Genomic DNA, 6,945 nt, shown 5'->3' with positions numbered 1-6,945 from the left:
AAGTGTGGATGGAGACAGAGGAGGGGTCTAGCTAAACAGTTACTTATTACACCTGAAACTGTTTTGTAAATATTAACCCATTTAATTCTGGACAGCTCTATAAAGTAGTAATATTGTGTCATCCCCACTTTACAAATAGGAAACAAAGACCCTGAAAGGTGGAGTAACTCTATACCTACAATGGACAGGGAATAGGGGCGCCTGGGTGGCTCAGTTGGTTGAGCATCCGACTCTTGATTTCGGCCCGTTATGATCTCAGGGTCTTGGGATAGAGCCTCTGCATCAGGCTCTACGCTCGGCGGGGAGTCTGTTTGAGATTCTTTCTCCCTCTGCACCTCCCCCTGCTTGTGTTCTCTATCTCTCAAATAAATAAATAAATAAATAAATAAATAAATAAATAAATCTTTTTTAAAAAAAATGGACAGGGATTAAATGGAAGGGCTGGAATTCAACAAGACAATTGGGTTCCAGAACCAAACTATTAGGCTTTATTATCTCGTATAGCTCTTAAACATTAGGCTCTCTTATCTAGTACTGAGTCCAGAGCTATACCATCAATACCATAGCCACGAGATCCATGCGGCTACTATGCACTTGAAACGTGGCTGGTCTAGGGGCGCCTGGGTGGCTCAGATGGTTAAGCGTCTGTCTTCGGTTCAGGTCATGATCCCAGGGTCCTGGGATCGAGCCCCACGTCTGGCTCTTGGCTTGGCTGGGAGCCTGCTTCTCCCTCTTCCTCTGCTCTCCCTTGCTCATGCTCTCTCTCTCTCTCTCTGTATCTCTCTGTCTCAAATGAATAAATTAAAAAAAAAAAAATCTTAAAAAAAAAGAAAGAAACGTGGCTGGTCTAAATTGCTGTGTGTAGTAAGTGTGAAGTACGTACCAGCATTGAAAGAAAGAGAGAGAAAAGAAAGGAAGGTATAAAGGAAAAAAGGAAAGAAATCTCATTGATATCTTTAATATTGATTAACATGTAAAGATGATAATATTTTGTACATATTGGATTAAATAAAATATATTATTAAATTTAACTTCACTTTGCGTGTGCGTGTGCGTGAAAGAGAGAGAGAGCACGCACGAGTGGGGCGTGGGATGGGGGTGGGAAGGGCAGAGGGAGAAGCAGACTCTCCGCTGAGCAGGGAGCCCAATATGGGACTCTGGATCCCAGGACTCTGGGATCATTACCTGAGCAGAAAGCAGATGTTTAACTGCTCAGTTAACGAACTGAGCCCCCAGGCGCCCTGGGGCTGGAAAATTCTTTATTGTGTGGGGCTGTTCTGTGCATTGTAGGATGGTTAGCAGCATCGCTGGCCTCTACTCACTAAATGCCAGTAGTACCTGCCCCACTTAAAAATGTCCCTAGATTGTAGGAGAGAACCACCACTGGCTGAGAAAGAGCTGCCAGAGGAGACTGAGAAGGGGCAGCCAGAGAGGTGGAGGAGAGCCAAGGGGGGTGTTACAGCAGCCCGAAGAGTGTTTCCAGTCCTTGGTCAAGATCCTTTAAAATGTAGGTCAAATCATGTCGCTTCCTGCTCAAAACCATCCATAGGTCTGCCATCACATTCGGAATAAAATGCCAACTGCCGACCGCGGTCTCCCCATAGGGTAACTATATAACTTATCATGTAAAGCTGGGGCACCCTTGAGAGGGAAAGGAGGCGATAGTAATAACTATGCGGGGACAGCCCAAGGCATCCAGATGTGTAGGGTCATCCTAGGCGCTGGCCCCTGCCCCTGCCTTGCTCACTCAGCCACGAGAGCCTTCTTGCCCTTCCACCAATATTCATGTTTGTTGCTACAACATTTGCTGTTCCCTCTATCTGGACCCCTCGTCCTCCAGATCCTCTTAGATCACCTCACTCCATCCCAGGCTTTGCTCAGATATGCCGTCCTCAGAGAGGACCCTCCCAACCTCCCATCTAAAATAGCCACCAAATCCCCGGTCACTCTGTGTCCCCTCCCTCACTTCATCTTACTTTACTGCATCTATTAATATTGCTGACATTATATTATGTATGTTGCTATATTTGGTTACTGTTCGTGTCCCCGACCAGCAGATAAACTCATCGAGGGTAGAGATCTGTCCCTTTTGTTTACTGCTGACTCTCCAGTGCCCAGCACAGCACCTGGCACGTAGTAGGTGTACAACAAATAAATACTGGCTGGCAGAAGAGTAAGCTAGGACAATAGCTGGAGGGAGATGTGGAATCCAACGTTTGTTTGCTTTTGCTTTTGTTTTGTTTAAAGATGGGAAAGAGTGCGGTCTGGATCCAGTAGGAAGGACTTTTACTGTGAAAAGGCTTCCACCTTGACTGTGAAGTTCCTGGGGATAGGAATCATTTTTGTGGTTCGCGACCATCATACCTAGGAAAGTGCCTGGCACATACCTAGGAAAGTGCCTGGCACATAGTGGGCATTCTAAAATATTTATAAAATAAGTATATGAAATAATAATGATGATGATGGTGATAACAAAATTGTATTGAACTCACCATATTAAAGTATTTTGACATCTATTAACTCATTTAAACCTCACCACAATCCTATAATAGAGGTTATTATGACTATCTATTATAGTCCCATTTTACTGAGACACAGGGAGGTTAAGTAACTTCCCCAAGGTCACACAGCTAGTAGGTGGCCGAGCTGGGATTCTACCCAGGCAGGCTGGCACCAGAATCCACGCTGGTAACCACTGCATCCTGCATTAGCGTGGGATAGACCAGGCAATGAGGACTGGGTTTGAGGGGAAAAAGAGGGAACAAACCCAAGTGATGCTGGATTCCTATCTGGGTGTCTTGAGTGGGTGAAGGTGACGGGCACCAATGGGAACACGGGAGAAGGGGAGAAGTTCAGTGTGGCCACGCTGTTTGTGAGACCCGTGAATACCCAGGAGTAGAACCCAGAGAGAGGTCTGGACTGGAGGAGAGACTGGGGACTGGTAGCTGAGGCCATTGGGGCACAGGAGCTAGTGCAAAGCAAGAGGAAAGAGACCCAGGATAGAACCCTGGGGGACAACAGCCAGAGAAACTCTGGGAAGAAGGAGGAAAATCAGGCAAGAACGGAGTGCCAGGGACCGCAGCCAGAGAGGGCCAAGAACAAGCACTTGGTCACCAGTCCCGGGACTCAGAGAGGAAGATGTGCAATCACAAGGTCACAGAGGCCTTGGCGTGAGTGGAGGAGACAAGGCAGGGGCCAAGGCAGGGAAGCGTCTAAGGGATGCAGAAGCAGTTTTAAAGAGGAGGCAGGTCAATGAAAGAGCCCCTCAGGGCCTCAGGAGGAATTTGCTTGTTGATGGGGGCGGGGGTTAGGAGTAGGCAGAAGGGTGAGCCCTGGGGAGCCCAGGAGTAGCCTCAAAGGGAGGGAGGCAGAGAGGGGACCTCTACTCTCCCCACTTTCCCTGTCCGCCTGCCCCAGAGCTGAGCAAGCAGGGAGATTTTCAGAGGCAAGTTTCAGCTCCAGCTCAATGTCTGGTCCCCACCCTAGGTCACCCCCATCTCCTCTTAGGGGTTGGTATTCAGATTCCTGAATGGACATGGCCCAGGCTCCAAATAGTTGGGTTGCACGAAACCTCTGCGGGGCCAGGCACTGAGCCTCTGACTACTGGGTGGTGACGGTATCTGAGGGGTCCCAAAGGAGAGGATGTTTGGCACAGAGACGCTCACGGCAGTGGTTGGGAGTTACTAGTTGTGCGGTAACTTCTGTCAGTCTCTGGGACATGAAGGCAGGACCCAGGTCAGGTTTGCTCATCGTCCTCTCCCCTAGCACCTACAAAGCGCCTAGCAGTGTCTGGCACTTAGTAGGGGTTTGGTAAATATTGGCTGAGTGCCTAGCGATGGAGAGGAGAGCTGGGGGGCTCCTGAAGTCCTCTACCTTCTCTGTGGAGGAGGTGGTACTGGCCCCTTGACAAACAGCAGAGTCCCAGTGAGCACTCCCTTGAGCCAGGGCCTGTGGGGAGGGCTGGAGCATCTGGGTGCCTCTCAATCTTCCCTCTGCAGGGCCTTGCCCCTCCCTTTGTGTCTGGCCTTTCTGTACCTTGGTTTTCTTATCTGTAAAATACGATGATAACAAAGCTATTCACTCCATAGGCTCGTTGTGAGGGTTAAATGAGGTAAGGTGCATAGAGCAGTGCCTGGTATTCAGGGTGAAAGCTTGGAAATATTAGCATTTGGGCTAAGCCTCTCTCTCCGTGCATTTTCTCCCTGGGAGATTCATCTACTTCGTGGTTTTACCTCCTATAAGCCAATGGTTCCCAAATTTACATCTCTAATGTAGGCCTTTTTTTTTTTTTCCCCTGAGCTTTGGACCCATATATCCAACTGCCCAGAGTCCTTCTCCTTATATTCCTGTTGGTCCACTGATGTTCCAAGACCCACTGGGGTGTGCTGGGCCTGCCCGGGACCTCCCCCAGGCTCTCTGTGCCAAGGCCCACATCCACAGGGCTCCCAGCCCAGATGTCAAGCGTCCCCATCACCACTTTCCTGCTTGCTGTTCCATCCTGAGAACAATCTGAGCCTCCTTGCCTCACCCCCTCCCTGACCCCTGCTCGTCCCAGGCCCTTCCTGTCCTCCCCTTGCCCTCCTCCCCTGCTCCCCTGGGACCTATCCACGCTCACTCCCCCCCTCACAGCTGCCGCCACAGCTGGTCCCTGACGGAATGTGCAGCTGCTGGGAGCCACATGTGCCGAACAGGCAGTGCCAGGCGGGGGTGGGGGCTGGGAGCATCTGTCTGTGTCTGTTCGTCCATCTACTACACACACACACACACACACACACACACACACAGTCCTGACCTCCTTCCCTAGTGGTGGTGGACAGTATTGATTTGGTCCCTTTCTCTGTCCCTGGGCTGCAGAGTTCATGCTCCATCGATGGGGGTCCAGTAGTCCCAGCTTGGGGTCCCTGACGGCAGACTGGCCGGGCTGGTCCAGCTGTCTTGGTGCCCGTATACTCCCTGCCCCTGTGTGCGGGCAGCACAAATCTCCCCAGGAAGCTGCCGAGGACCAAAATGGCAGCCTGGGTGATCAGAGCCTCCCTTTCTCTCCCAGACCCTGGGGGGGTGGCCTGCAATGGAGGAAGCCAGAGGCCTCAGACACATTCCAGAGCCCCCCGGGGCAGCGCCTGAGGCTCCAGAGGAGTCTCAGCCCTGGGGCAGCGCCAGCAGCATCTGTCCGGGTTCCCACACTCTGGCCTCTGGAATCTCTGCGAATTTCTCTTCCATGTGTGCATGATGTCAGCAGGACAAGGACACTGGGGGTGGAGGGAGGGGAGGGACTGAGGACACTATGCTCCCTGAAGTTAGATGGCTGTGGGGAGTGGGGATGGGGGAGAGCCCACCCAATAAGGAGAGGATGACTTGGCCTCTTGCTCCCAAGCCTGACTGGGTCTGGACACTACCCAGTGCATTCCTGTCAGAGCCCCTTGCCATCTCTGGGCCCTCAGTTTCCTCATCTGTAAAACGGAAATAAGACTAGCAGCTATCTCCTAAGTGTAATATGGAGGCTATAAAATCTTGACCCTTGCTGGAGATCCTTCATGATGTAGGCACAGCTCACTCTCTCACCGCTTCCCTGACCTCTACCCCAGTCCTGCCATTTCTCATATGTTTTAGAACACATAACGTAGGTTCATACTTCTGAGTCTGTATTCTGTCCATCTTGAAAGCCTTTCCCTTTCTCTATCTGGAAACTCCTACTCAGCCTTCAGAACCCAGCAGAGGAGTCCCTCTCCAAGAAGCCTGTCCAGCCTCCCTTGGGCACTGGTACTGCCTCTTTGTACTCCTATGGGTCCTCTATGGCAGCCTCATCTTCCCATATTGTACTGTCTATTTACCTCCCCTGACTATGGCTCTCAGGGAGCTGTCCTTCCTGGGGCTGATGGCCACTCTCAGGAGCCCAGGCACAGCACCCACAACTTGTGGGTGTCATAATATAATCAGGACATGGCTCTAGGCTCATCCTGATGCTACCAGGTAGGGGTCCCCCTGCCCCCATCCCCACTGGTCTGGTCTTAACAGGAAAAGGAAGTAGCTTTGTCCTTACCAGCTGCCAAGGCATTTCTTAAACCCAGGAAAAAGCCACTGTTTGCCTTCTCCCACCCACGGCAGCCAAGCCAAAGTCCCACTCTACAGATGGGGAAAACTGAAGCCCAGAGAAGAGAAATTAGCAGTAAAGACTGAATTAGAACTCAGGGCTCCTACCCCAGTCTAAGGCCCCAAGTCCCTTTTTCCTACCCCTAACTCGCTCTTGGAGGTTGGAGCTGGGAAGTGATACTGGGGTGAAGGCAGGGCCCCACTGGGTTGAGCAGGAGACTTGGGACTTGGGAAGCAGCTGTCCCTCACCTCTGGATGTGACTGGAATTGTGTTCCACCACACTCCCTGGTATTGACAAGGAAACCTCCCTCTAGTAATGTTGGAGAATTTTAAGACCATCTAGGCGCAATGGGCATGGGCCCTGTAGCCCACAGAAGGTGTGTCAGCTCAGGTCTTCCAGGAAACAGATGCTAAGGTGAATTAGAGGTGCAGATTTATTGGGGACACTGCTTGTAAGGATAAAGGGAGGGAGCGGGAGTAAGAAGAAAGAGGCTTTTGAGCCACGGTGGAGGTCTGACACCCGTGAAGGAGAGGGAGAGGGAGGGAAGATTGTGGAAGAAGTGCCTCAGACTTCAATGCAGCTCTGACAAGGTCTTGGTAAGACCCAGAGTAGAGATTATCCATTAGGGGAGTCCCATGGTGAGCAGAAATAGCCCAGCTCTGGTCTCTCCATGGTGCCTGGTCACCAACTGGGAGCCGTCCGGGAGACCCTACCATCTGCTCCCCGAAAGTCACAGCGGCTCCAAGTTACAGCAGCTGGGGCTGTTGGCTAATGATGCTCCTCGCAGCAGCTTCTCTTGAGGACACATATGAGTGATGGGCCCCCCGGCAGCTGCCGAGGGTCCGTGCTTGGC

Source organism: Phoca vitulina, unplaced genomic scaffold, assembly GCF_004348235.1.
Source record: "Phoca vitulina isolate PV1807 unplaced genomic scaffold, GSC_HSeal_1.0 scaffold2, whole genome shotgun sequence".
NCBI classification, from domain to species: domain Eukaryota; kingdom Metazoa; phylum Chordata; class Mammalia; order Carnivora; family Phocidae; genus Phoca; species Phoca vitulina.
The sequence above is the reverse complement of the archived record's forward strand: the minus strand, read 5'-3'. Positions refer to the sequence as shown.